Source organism: Falco punctatus (assembly GCF_963210335.1).
Source record: "Falco punctatus genome assembly, chromosome: 3".
Lineage (NCBI taxonomy): Eukaryota > Metazoa > Chordata > Aves > Falconiformes > Falconidae > Falco > Falco punctatus.
The window spans coordinates 107261195-107275666 of NC_137582.1; the positions used below are offsets into that span (position 1 = coordinate 107261195).

General features: G+C 40.6%; 1 protein-coding gene across 1 annotated transcript in view; it reads left to right on the forward strand.

Annotated features, from left to right (window-relative positions):
- Positions 1–14472, forward strand: part of MORN1 (MORN repeat containing 1) — a gene marked incomplete at its 5' end in the record, with an annotated part of 180856 nt that overhangs the window by 100129 nt on the left and 66255 nt on the right.

Consider the following 14472-nt stretch of genomic DNA (forward strand, 5'->3'; position numbering starts at 1 on the left):
ACAGCAGAAGTGATGTGACGTGCATTTGATAACATCCTCGTCCTTCAGGTCCTGAGACTTTCCATAGGTCATCATGTGAGAGGGATGCGTATGTTCATGCAGCTGGGCTACAGGTATGACATGTCATAGCTGCATCAACAGGCTACATCCAGCCAGGACTCTCTGAATGCAACTCCCCACTAGTCAGCACAATGTGAAATTGTTCCTCCGTTACACCACAGCATCCATCCTGCTCGACAAGCTCTCCTGCCAGGTGCAACTGGCCTTCAGGTTTAAGACAGGCAAAGTATTTGCCTCTGGTGAATGAGGTTACAGCAGGAGCCTGGTCATGGCACTGTCTTGCAGATGTAGGAAATACAGGTGCCCATAGCAGTGGGATGGATGTTGTGTAGAGGATGTATAATGTGTTTGTAATGTGTTTCAGTGGGTCTGACCGTGTCAGAGTGTGTACTGGAATGCTTTGATCTCATATTGATACAAATGCAATATAGAGGCCAGAACATCATCTGTTATTTGCCTGTGAAGCTTTGTTAAAATTCCACACAGTCTTCTCAATTTACAGCACCTGAGGATTTCATATTCTGTCCAGAAAATGAGTTCAGTTGTCCACAGTTGGAAATAAAAGCTTTAGGTCACGGTGCCAGTGGCACCAAATGAACTGCAACTTCTAAAAGTCAGTAGTTACAGCAGTAATACCACTAACCCAAAAGAAAATGGTATCTCTGAAGATCCATTTAGTGCCAAACAAAATCATTTTTTTAATTAATTTTTATTAATCCAGCTCAAATTCAAATGTTATTATCAACATATCACATTTTCATATTGACACAGTTGAGTTTTGTACTTTCTTTTCCTTCCTAGATTTCTTTATTTCCTGTAAATGTCACAAACTGAATGTAGATCTGAAGGCTTCCCATCCTCCATTGTATCAAAAACAGACAGAAGGGTTTTAATATATAAAATCATATTAGAATTTCTTTATAACTGAGATATAACAATTTGTGTGCTCATGGAAGTTCCCCTAAGCAGTCTCTGTGGGCGTTTTACCATAGACGTTAGTTGAAAAGGCTCAAAATCAAACTCTGAAGACTAGAACCTTAATTTTGTATCAGAATTAATTCAGTTTTATATTTTTATTCAAATTATTGCAGTATCTGGAAGTTTAAACTGAGGAACAATTACTTTGAGGGGGTTTTTTTGAATTACAGCTATGGTTTAGATTTGCATAATGCCTGTCGAAAGGAGAGGTTCTACAGGTAGTTACAATACAAAGCATCACTTTCAACTGCTTTGTAATTTCTTTGTTTGCACTGTTAGATTCTACCTATTTATCCAAGATATGGTGGAGACAGTAAAGACATTAAGCTGGAATTGTAAGGAAATTCTGTCCTTGTTGCTGATGTCTGTACATCGCAGATAATCAGAGTAAAAATTTTAAAGCGCTAAAAATTACTAGCATATAACTTATAGACTGCACCAAGTCTGTAACCTTGTTGTACTTACACAAAGTAATTTCATTTTGATTGCCTATTGAATAAGTCTGATTATTCTTTAAGAGTCACTTTGGAATGAAGCCTGAAGGTACAATATAAAATAATTGAATAGAGCGTAAAGTTCCAGCTGGTAACCTTGCCAGTAATTTGAACAAAGATCTTGTATCTGTAATTTAGAGTGCTGTAGATCTGAATGTGAAGTGGATTTTACTAATACTTACAAAATTTACCCTCTCCTTTTTCCCCCTGCCAGTGTAACTTCTTTTCTTACCAACAAGCTCAGTTTAATCAAATTAACATGCCAGTTGACGGCATCACACTGGAATTAGAACTGTATGGTTGGCTCAGACTTATTTCATGCTCTATCACAGTACGAACTTGAGGAATGATTTCCAGGAGACTAATTATCACATTATAGTGAACTGCACCATAACTACAATAAGTATTTTATCTTTTCTAAGCTATTGGTTGCCATTTTTGCACCCCTTAGTGAAACTTGAAAAAAGAGGAATCCTAGAGCTGTAGCCAAATGTTCTCTTTTCTCTTTAAGAACTGAGAAAAAATACTGCCACTAAGGTCCTGGAGTAGAAAATCCAGACCCTCAGTACTGCTGAAAGTGGACTTGAATGTGTTTTTTGATAGTTGCTGTCCCTGGGCCAGATTCTGTGCTGCTCTGTAATAAAGGTGCAGTCATGAGGAATATAAGGCAGTGGACTTGTAAGACAGTTCAAGTTTATCTTGCCCATAAATACAGTTCAGGGGCTGTTCAACAGCTGGTGACACTAGCCCTTCAGACTGGTCCTCACAGCACCCTCTCACTCTGCAGGTGGTATATGCAATCTGGACAAACTGGCCCCCAAGGATCTAGGCAGTTCAAGAGCTCTTCTATTTATTTAGGACAGCCTGTTTATTTCAAAGTGAAACTAAAGATGAAATCGCCCGGATGCTAACCGTTATCCAGTATTTTCTCACAGTTTTACTTTGTGCATGAAGGAGAAATTTCTCTTGCAAATCCAAGCAGCTCCCTTTTCAAATTCTAGATTATTGGCAACTGCAATAGTTACCTCATGGAGAAAACAAAATACTGAGGAATTGAAACTTAATGCTATTTTAGGATACAGAAATCATGCAGAATTTGATTTGTGTTGGTTAATATCAGCATTTAGATAAGTTTATCAATCTTTTTTCAAAATTTAGGATGTACTTTTTTTTTCACTGCAGAGGCAGTTTCCTTAGTTAGACAAATCCAAACATGGAAATCAACTTTTTGCATGCACCAGGATAAATGGTGTGTTACTATGGCATTTTGAATGCCTTCTTATTTAATAAGCTTTTTAGCCCTGTGTTGCTAAGATGCAAGGCTGATGCACAAAACAATAGGCCATCCTACTCTTCAGATAATAAGGTCAAAGTACAAAGACAGTAGGATGTAATTTTCCACACATGGAATGTGTTCTAATTAGAAAGATTTTATTTTTTAAGTAATTGCTTTCTGATCAAAATAGGGGGCTAGTTATTCCTAAAATCTAATTCACTACTTTGGTTTAATAACTGGTAAATTTGCTAACTTGAGACATGCTAAAAACAACCACGCGTGTGTGTGTGTGTCTTTTGTACACTCCTTGGCCACCTGCCATGAGCCATAGCTCCTAACACCAACACCTTGATTTGCCATCTCTGAACAGCTATGTCTCATTTAATGAAATGCCTTAAAGAAATGGTGCCAACCATTCCATGATGCTGTTATACCTCCCTCCTCTTTTGATAGCTCCCTTCTTATGTCCCAGCTGGTATTCCTTGGAGCTTTGCCTTTGGTAAACTGCCATATATTCTTTGCAAATATGCCACAGCTATTCACTTTTCCTTCTACAAATGACTCGCATTAGCTTCTATTGTTGTTGCATGTCAGTGAGAATATAGTTCCTTCAACTCACTAGCTGCTATTATTTTTCTCTAGCTATTTTCCATTAAGATGCATTTCCTCCCAAATGTTATGAAATATTTTTTTTTATTATTATTCAGTTTGTAAATCTTTTCCCAAAGATAAAGATCTCCCACAGGATTGACTACAGAGAATGTGAGAGGTGGTGGTTGTTGTTCTTTTCCATCTGCAATGCTTTTTCCACACACACACACAAATACACACACACCTTAAATTTATGTATGTGCTTGCCCCGTCTTTATGGATACGTGACGGGAAACAAAGGAGGGCCTAGGATAGATACAGATGTGTTTTCAGAGAGAAGGGATAATTTTGGGAATATCTGTGGATAGTGCATTTTGGAGAAAGACCCGTCTGCGTATATGAGCAATGGGAGTGGGTAAAAAGTATGTGTGTACCCATTGATTCTGATCTATACCGGTCTGATTCTTATCCAAGTTAACACCTATACAGTCATACAGGTTTCAGTTAATTTACTTCATGCTTTGCAACAATTCTTCTTTTTCTATGTTATTGTGGAATTCCAAATCTCCACCAAGACAGAGGTGTCTTTTCATCACTATGGGAGGACAAGTGTTCTCTGGGGACCTTGTTCAGTTTGGCATAGCATCTATACCTTTGGACTGTGATGCAAATTATTTAACCCCTTTAAGTGTGCAAAACTGGAAATCTTACCAAACAAAATTGTCTTAGAAGAGTCATACGTTTTCTTTTTATCAAAGTCCACAGATACATCTGTAAACTCACGTTTCTCAGAGGATTTAAACTCTTCTCTGTTAGCAAACAAACATAAGAAGGTGTGTCCCAGCCATTTCACAGTGTGAAAAATCAGGTAGCTTGGATCTGGGTCTTCTGTGCCCAGCTAGCTGCCCTCTCTTTGGGACTGATGTTCACTTTATGAGTGTTACCACTTAAAGAGGTTGGACACTACTAAATGAAGGCTAGAGCTGATAGGCCAACAGCTGGGATACAATTTAGTGGAAGATCTGTTCATATTGTCTCTGTCTAGCACTACTAAGAATTAGGGATAGTTGAAGTTAAAGAGTTACAAGTATTTTTTACAGTAAGTATTTTTCCCAGCTATAACTTTTTTTTCTTTAACACTTTTCATAAATATAATGATGCAGAATTTTGTTGCTTTCTTTTTGTCAGTAAACACGACTGAATAAAAATACCTTTTTTTTTTTTTAGCTTGCCCCTTTTTATTTCTGTTGTGCCTGGACTTCTTTGAAGGAATTTGACTTGAGTATGGATTGCAGTATTGGTCCTGCAGCATTTATGCTGTACTTCTAAAATGCCATTTCAACTTCTACAAGTTTAGAATTTAGACCTTGGTTGCAAAACCAGAACAGGAGACAGTAGATATCAAATGGTACCACGTTACAGATAGCTTCAGCACCGTAATAACCTGACCCTTCCTCTGGCATAGCAAAGCCCAAGAAGTCTTGGCATTGATGTCTTCCGTAGTATAAACAGACACACTGGGAATTTTTTCTTGAAGATTTGATTAAGAGTAATACATCTAGTTCTACTAAAGATAAAAATTCCTTTGGAAGCAGTTGGAGAGGTGAGTTCCACGCAGTGAAGGACTCTCAGGATTTCTTTCAAGCTGTGGGAAATAGACGATAACTCCATTAAAGCTCAGGATTGTTTTCTGTACTGTGTGTGATCTGAGGTGTGCCAGCAGAGCTCTGATCCTCTGCTGATAACAGTAACGCTGAAAACAAACCTCACACAAGAGTATGTCCTGAGGTAGGAGATCAAGTGGGACTTTTCAGAGATAACGTATCTGAAGGCCAACGATGGCATATGCCTTTCACCCTCATATGAATAAGCAAGGATATGACGTATATGCCGTAACATGGGCATAGTTTGTTGCTTTTCACAAGGCTTATAAAAACATTTGCTTTTTGGAGGAAAGATAATTTTACAGAGTGTTTTGCTGGAACCTGGGAGCTCTTAGTTTCAACTTCAGTTCTGGCACATACTGTCTCCAGTACTGTATCAGTCTGCAGTAGCAATACAGCTTGTCTTTTGTATTTCATTCAAAGGAGAGGGAAGATAAGATGGAAATAGAAGAGTGGCTCTTGAAAGACTTTCACGCACTGATAGCAGAAACAGTGTGAAATCAGTATATCAAGTGAGATTTCTGCTATTCTGAGCCCCAAATTTTTTCATGTTGCTTCACAGCAAATCGCTGCTGGTTGAACACTAGCCCTCAGAAAGAGATGCTGTCACCAAAAGTAGCCTTTTTAGCATTGCCTTGGACAGAGAGCACAGGCAGTGCACTTGCGGCATATAAATTCTACTGCAGTTTTGGCTGCGTTGATTACTGGTGTGTGTGCTATGAGTCACCTAACTTTATGTTGTCGCAGCAGTATGTGTATTTTTAGGATGTGGGAAAAAATAATAAGAGCAAATATTTTATACAAATAGCATGATTTCAATTCCTGTCAAGTATTGGATCATTACATTGGTCAGGCAAGAGGCATTGTTATTGCAGCTGAACAGTAAGGATAAAGTAGACCTACTGGTAATGTAGCAAAAAAGATACGTTCTCTACTTAGATTAAGCAGGCACAAATTGGAAGGAAGGATGATGGAACGATTTTTCACATAACCATAATTGTGTGCTAATTATATCATGGAATGAAAGCAATTGCCCAATTATAAGACAATGTATCACTCTATCACAGGCAGTGCTTTGAAGGTTTATGTACTTTAAATTACCGTGACATTCCCAAGGCTCCTCTGTTTACACATTTGTCTCAACATCTTCTACCAACAGCAGCAGTATGAACAAAGCCATTAATTATATATTCCCTGTGTCTTTGCAGAAGTTACAGCGTCCTGTTCAGAATGAATTTATGCTGTTTTGTAGAGTAGCCTAATTTTCCTCTTTACACTGCTAATGACCACTCTGGGTTTGATAACTGAGGGTGGATGAGGTAGGTTTTCTCCTCTACTCTCCCTCCAGAATTTTTTCTGCCAGTTATACTCTACACTGTACTGCTGAAGTTTTGTTCCTCTTTGAATGTTAGTATGATTGTACGCTGCCCCCCATGGCAGTAGATGCTGCAGTCATGGCATTATTACTTTCTTGATACCCAGAATGAGTGAGAGGAGAATCTTGACCAGTAAATCTATTTTCTTCTTTTTTTTTTTTTTTTTTTAACTATCAGTGGACAATGCATTGTATGTTGACCAGTATTACCATTTTATTTGCAATTACTTATCAATAGGTGTTCATCAGGCAGGTAAAACTGTATTATAGACAAGTCCGTAACAACATTAATCAAGCTAGACTGAGTAACAACCCCAGTGAGCGTACAGTGACAGAGCTTCAGCGTGGTCTGTAAAAATCCGACAACTCCAAGCACGTGGTCAGACCGCTATACTGTACAGAAGCTTAAATGTTTGCATCTCCCCAACTATTGTTGCTTATGCCTGCGAGATTAAACCTGATGTAAAACTACCTGTAAACCCACGTAGGAGCCAAACCTTTATTTGCCATTAACCATTTATTCATTAAATGGACAATGAAAAGCTGTCCACAGAGCACCAGGATTTAGATTCTATTTTATCCTTACCATGAAAAGACTTCATCCTTGTCCATCACTTGAAACACATCCCACTGGCTAATTCATGTTGTGTCTGCTAATACACCTTTCCTGCGCAGAAACCTCTGAGCCCCAAAGCATCAAAAATCAGTGAGGGTACAGCCGCACGGCATCCTCGTACGCTTTCATGCACCTTCTAATAACTAACCGTGTGGTGAGTCAAACCTTACTCATTGCAACATGCCTATGAGGTCATCTAATACCTATTACTTTGGACCTGGGAAAGGATGGATCCTTCCAGGGAGTAGTCCCCCCATAGAGCACCCCTGTCTGTAGCAGCAGCATATGAAGAGACAGGATCTCTCGAGGAAATGGATGTAAGGGTTTTCTGCATACTATTGGTCAAAACCAAGTTGTCAAAATGCACATAAAAATCACTAGGCTGTCAGCACAGATCTCGGTGTGCTAGGAACCAGTTAATAAACAGGCTGCCTCGTTCTATACCAGCTTCAGTTCACAGATAGATTTAAGGTGCAGCCCCAAGTACAGCACGCTGCAATATGCCTTGCTGTCAAAGTAAAAACTGGGGAGTGTTGACTTATTCAGCAGTTTCACACAAGGACAGGCTTGACAGGTGGCACCAGAATGTGAGGTCTGTTTCAGATTCTTTCATTAATTTTTTGCAAACTTTAGTGGCTTTTGAAAGGAACCATATTGACAACACTAGAGGCTGCACTCTTCTATTTATCTGTAAAATAGAAGTGGGAAGGGATAGATCAAGCTTACCTGTTTGCTAGTTTTCCTCCTGAAAAGCATTAGCTCTTCTCTACGGTGTTTTGTGGGAGTGAGAACGCAGTTGTCTCCTTCATGAGGATATGTGTGCAGAGCCATGTGGGGCAAAATGACCTTTTCCAGCCTGTGTTGCAGTGAGATATGGTGGGGGATGTGTCTCTTGTTGCTGACTGCCCTGCGAGGGAGCCAGGCAGGGCCAATATATTTTTTTTCATCTAGGAACTCTTCTGCACAGAGAAGTGGGATGACACTGAAAAAAGCTATTTCACAACCAGCAGGGACCACTGCTCATTATTTTTGGTAACTGAATAGCAACAGCCTTTGTTCCTCTTTACAGGGACAAAGAAACAAAATGAGACCTGGTGATCACTTTTCTCTGGAAACAACTGCCCAAACACTTCAGAAACATTACAGTTAGAGGGTTGTGATTTGGTTAAGGACATTGGGATGCTCATCACAGTCAAATAGTCCCACAGTCTACAAAACTGGGTCAGAACACAAATGGAAGTTAGTCTTCACTGACTAGAAATCACAGAAGACAACTTCTCAGACTATTACAGCCATTACATGTCCAGAGCTCACAGAAGTCAACTGCATCAGTTGAAAAACTCCTGTGGACTTAAAAGGGTTTAGAATCAAGCCCTGATATGGATTACCAGAAAATGCAGCGACAACTACAAAAGCGCCAATTGACAGGTCCAACACTTGTTCAAATTTCTGATATTCTCTTCAAATTATTTCCTCTGCTTAGAGGTTCATCAGGGGTTTCTGAGCTTTTTCCTCTTATTAAAATACAAAAGGAGACTCAGATGATAATATCTATCTTGTTCACTGGAACTGCTTGTCAAGTAGATGGCATCACTTTGTTCTGCTTTTTTTTCTTGTTTTATTTTTAAAGGTGGTTGCCTGGGTTTATAGTTATTTATTATGGATGTTTATCAAAACCTGTTGGTGTCTTGTCACTTTTGCCATTCTTTGGAAAACAAGTTTTGTGGATCTTGGTACAGTATTAAATTAATGGCTGTCTGGATCACAAAAGTCACCATTCAAAGTGCTGGTAATTGGCACCTCAACGTATATTCCCAGCAGAGGCCAAGGACCAGATAGTTTCAGGGATGGGATGGCCATCTGCCTCTTCTTGGTGGTTCCTCATGGTTGACTGAGCAATGTCAGGAAAGCTTGTCTGCTTTACCTTTCTTGGGGACAAGTCAAGGATTTCTCTACTATCCATCTGGTACTTGATCCTGGCATTAAATTCTTTATTATTTGTGAGGTAATTTGTCTTCCTCCCCACTTTTTCCCATGGCAAAGCATTTTAACCCCCTGCCACTCTTTTTTTTTTTTTTTTTTTTAAGTGATGCCTTAGACGATGGAGACAAATGTATGATGTGCTGTCCCCAATGTTTTCATTCCACAGGTGATGCTAGCGGATAGCCCAGTTCCCTGGTGCAGTACAGCCTAGGTGTCTGGCATCTCTAAGTACCCAAGAACTTGGTATCTTCCTTTCCTGCACTGTTCTGATATTAATGCTTTGGCACATAAAAAATGCCAACAGATGCCATCAAGTGTAAAGAGACAGGTGGTGTCAATGCGTCAGAGGAGGGACTTCCTCCAGAAAGATGGCACTTGCTGAGTTATGTAGGCTGCCCATGCAAATCCTTACGCGTGTGACATCTATCTCCTTGTGAGACAGTCCTAATGTCCTTGTGAGCAGGCACAATGCCATTCACAGCCCATGAATAGAAACGTGTTGTAGGTACTTTATAAAAATCAGATTTTACATGGTAGATTTGTAAATGATGTTTCATGCTGCATCTGTGTATCACACAGAAGTCAGTATGACACAGTGGACTGGGTAAAATTTGGCGAGCGTGGTTTAGTCAGTTCAGTCAGTTTAGAGAGTTTAGTCTTTGTCACTGCTGTATGCTTTTGGTAAAGTGGCTGCATCTTCAGGCTACCATCTGTAAAAGGTGGTGAGGCCAGATTTCATAAAGCCGTTGGTTTTTATATTATGCAGCTGTAGGGACACCATATTGTGTCAGAGAGAGCAAATAAGAACACTGAAGTCTGTATGCGTACAAGTTTACTATTCTCCCACAATCTTTTTCACTCTTGCCTTCATGCCAGAGGTTTTCTGTATTTCCTCTTACATCTTGCATATTTTGCTCCATATTTCCAGTCATATAATGACTAGATGAGCTATGAGCCCAGACATTTTTTTTTGGCATCAAAATCCTTCCAGAGATAATAGGCTTAATTCTCTAATATGGACAGACAGCTTAATGAAATATCTAATCCCCAGACAATGAAAAAAATGGTTTGTCTGGTTTTTTATGTCACTACTGACCTTTTATATAACTCACCATTATATCACTGTTCTCGTATGTTAGTTCAGGGTTCTGAAATCCAAGGTGGAAGGTATGGTTCTCTGTCTTTTGTCTCCCTTAGGGGTCAAGCAGCCCAAGTGGCATCCTTTTAACAAAGCAATGCAAATGTAGTTGACCATTTTTCCATTCTATTTCTGTAAGTTATTACTATATGGCTATATTCTGTCATCTAGAGACCTCTTTCAAGATCAGGATTGTATTATTGCAGACACAGAAACACCATCCTCGCTTCTGGAGAGCTCCCAGTCTAAAATATATGACCTACTGAAATGGCTTGGGAGAAGGCTAAAATCAAATAGCTTTACCTTTACACAGATATTTGCCTTTCTAAAAATACTTTAAGGTGCCACTAAGCTCACTGGTCCAAGCTGTGATTAATCTTCTGACAGGATCTATCAAGGGTGCCAGTGCTATGACTTGTGTGTAGATACGCTCTGCCAAATCAGCCTTTGCGTGCCCAGCTATGCCTGCCAGCTGAGACGCGTCTTTTCGTAGGGTGGAGGGCTCATGACTTTGATTCCAGATATCTGAGCTTCTAGGAGTACGACAGCAAAGGGCTGTGGTTTACTTTCCTGTTGTACTTCCCTTAAGAGAGCTGTCCTGCCAGACATTTAGATACCAGTGGGCTGGTATCTAAACAGAACAAATTATTTACACCCCACCGTAAGGGAGTGCTCAAATATGGAGCTGCATGTTCTGTTCAGAAGCCAGCCTGCTCACAATCCTTCCCTAACCCCACTTCGTCTTTTCTGAGTGCAGGGAGCAAACCCTGCGCTCAGTTTTTGCATTCTTTCTTTACAACTCCTGATTGTTCAAAGCTAAGGGGGGGGGGGGGGGGGGGGGCTTGCAGGAAATATAATTAAAAGCAGAACTTGCCTGCTGTAGCTTTTCAGGGAGATAAAGGGCACTCCTCCTCTCCAGAAGGTCTCTATTCCTTTCCCAGTGATGCTGTAATCTGTTGCTAAGGCAGTGGCTGTGCTGTAACATAGTGTTCTCTCCCTCATTGTGTTTATGAGCAGGTGGAGCAGAAATTGCTTGGTTTCTACACAAATAGCTATAGAACAAATGTACCAAAGGAAATGGGGGGTGGGTGGAGAAGATCCACAACATGATTAACATGAAAATAAAAGATGTGAGAACATGCCATACGTGAATAGTAAATACATAAATAAAGTTAACCGCTGAGCACCTTCACAGTGTAAGGCAGTCCAATTCATAGAGGATCAGACTAAACATCAGGAAATCATAATTTTATTCTTAGCTCTTCCACTAGCCTACCGAATGGTTTTAGCCAAGGTATTTTCTGATTCTGTGCTTCAGTTTTTCCATCCTTACAGAGGGGTGCTGATTCTTTGTAAAGACATATGAAAGCTGGTGTAGAAAAAGACGGGTTGACATCTGGATTTTACAGTCACAAGAAGCAGGAATTTGGTGAAGTACCAGAAAGTACTCATCTATTGCTAAAGATGAGTTCAGAAGGACACTAGGAAATGAAAAAGGCAAAAAGCATGCACCAAAAAAAAAATGATTCAGTGAGGCGGCTGTTTGTATTCCTGTTTTGTATAATTTTACAAGGCCAAAGAAGTAGAATCCAAACCCTCTCAAGCCCGTTTACATCACTGTGCTGTATCTGCAGACATCGTTACCTTAACGTTAATGTATAACCATTCACAGTGCTGGCGTTAGCACAGCACATTTTGCCATGTATCAGACACATTGCACTGCAGAGGAAAACAAAGGCAGATGAAGTGAGAAGTGGGAGTCATGAATCATTTAAAAAGAAATAGCACACACAGAGCCCACTGTAAAACGAATGACAGCGTCACCATTCGGAGCTGTGCCAGCGGGTGAGAGTGCAGCCACCGCAGCCTGGGGCTGGGGGAGAGGGAAGGCACATGCTTTCTAAAGTTGAGACAGGCACCTTCTTTCACTAACCATCCTCGTGACTTGAAATTAGGATTTCTGTAGGTAATTCAACTGATATCTGCCCGCAGCCTTCACAGATGCTGAGTGTGTACCGGTACCCTTGCGCAGGCACACACAGACTGGTAACGCTGTACTGCTGTGTGCCCTGTGCCAGAGCCACCCACGCATTGCTCCCAGGGGGCAGAGAGAATCCTCTTCGGTTCATGTTTTGTGTTTACTGTTCTCTGGAGGCCTGATTCCTGCTTCACTCAGGAGTTTTACACCGGTGTGACTTTGGAGATTTATGTGGTTGCAAATGTCCTTGTGAAAGGAGGATAAACTGTTTAAGGTAAGACATGGTGACAGGTGACATAGTTAGACGCACAGCTCTGAACCTCTTCCTTGGGCCCCCAGCAGCCCCTGACCAGCCTCCTATGGGGTCTCCACCTGCACCCCTCCACCCATGAGCCCAGAGGCCCCGTTCCAGCATGGGGCCAGGCAGCCTGTGCCTGAGCTGCAGCATAGAGCATCCTGGTTGTAGTTGTGTCGTAGGGCATCCTGGTTGTAGCTGTGTCGCAGCTACGCCTGGCTGTGGGCCCACACATGCCTTCGTGTATCGTGACTCCACATTGACTGCAGAACCCCAGAGCTCCGTCCCTGGCCCTGCCGTGCATCCCTGCTCACGCGCCCTGGCTGGTGGGGTCCTTGCCCTTGCAGGCTTGGGCTGTGCCTGGCTTACAAACCTGTCGGGAGCAGCAGACTCTCGCCGCTCTCTGGCTCTTTCATTTACCAGTAATTCCGGGTTAGCGTCCTTCAGCTCTATACTCTGCTTGCTCTTTCAAAGAATCGCTGTTGCCCCGTATTGCTTTGGTTTTGAAGAAATAATCAAGTTTTTCTCCTGGAAACATAGTGGTGCAATTCACAGATGCACTAATGGCTTTAGGTGATGATGTTGATAGATGAAAGCCAATTCTCTCATCCATCCTTAATGAAAGAATTTAAAGTTCTTGAGCCTGGGTTTCTGAACTTTGTTTTTTGTTCTGAAGTATGTCCTGGTGTTCCTGTTCGAGGTCTGGTAGCCTATACAGGTGCCTTCTGGCTTTCTTCTTACGTAAATACCTTCTCCTGGATGCTGAGTTACTCAGACTTTCCAGGTGACTGTAAAGCATTTTTTCCTCTTTATTAGCAAGGGGTTAATTCCAGTTGCTAATTTTGAATAGTTGCTGCTTTTCTATTGTAGCCTATCTGGTATTTTCTCAGGTGCTGAACAAATTGTGAATATCATTAAATTCACACCATATTGACCTCTATAAAATGAATCATTTGGTACTGCCTGGGCCCACACAGGACACTTTCACCAGAAGTGATAATTGTTGAATCGAAATTAGGAACCAAACGCTGTTTTAGTTAGGAGCAGTCTGGCCCACCAGAGAAAGCAAGTTCAGTGTTTTTTTAGAGGGTTTAGAGGCCACGAGCATAAAGTGAGTGTTCTTGCATCATACTGCAAAGCTTTAGTCATTTAATGACTGTAATGAGTGAAAAGGTAAATTGGTAAAATATTTAAAAGAACCTGACTTGAGTCATCACAGAGGACCCTTATCTCACAGACTAAAGTCTAGAGGAACCCTTAGCCTCAAATCTTTCGTTCTCGGTTAAGAAAACATTAAAAAAAAGATACATCTATCTTGCTTTTGTTTTTAATACCACTTTAAAACAATTTACTATACTTTACCAGTGATGACTCTAAGTTTCAGCAAGAAACATTCTAAGTTTTACAGAGTTTATATAGTTAAAATAAAATTATTTACTTAATTCATAGGTGAAGTGTTGAGTTTTATTTGAAGTGAAAGAAAAAAAGCAGGTTTGATTACTAAAATGATCCCGTTTCCTTGACATACTGTAGAAGCAAATAGAAAAAAAAATCAAGTCGCTTAATGCAAAAAAAAAAAAAAAAAACCAACAAAAAAAAAAAAACCCACAACTGCCAAGACAACATTTTTAACACTTACACCAGACAAACTGTTGGATTTCAAATTGGCAAACAGTCTGTTATGACAGTCCTTTGATGGAGCAATTCATAGAAAGAAAACTATCAGGAAAACTCCACTCTAAGCAAGTGGGGCTTCTAATCAAGAAGATGATGCCACTCAAATCTAGATCAAAAAAGAGTCACAGAAATAAAAGACTTGATTCCACAATGAAGTTTGTGTGGGTAGAACCGATTGCAGGGTAGAATCCTAAAGGTAACTGATTGTGCAAAACAGCACTGAACCACGCTGTGTGTGCAGCCAGTTACACAGTGTTACTGGGTCCTGGCTGATGCCTTTGAGCACCGTGCAACTTCCAGTTAACCATGTGGGAACGCAGTTAACAATGGTGGGAACTCAGTTGTTT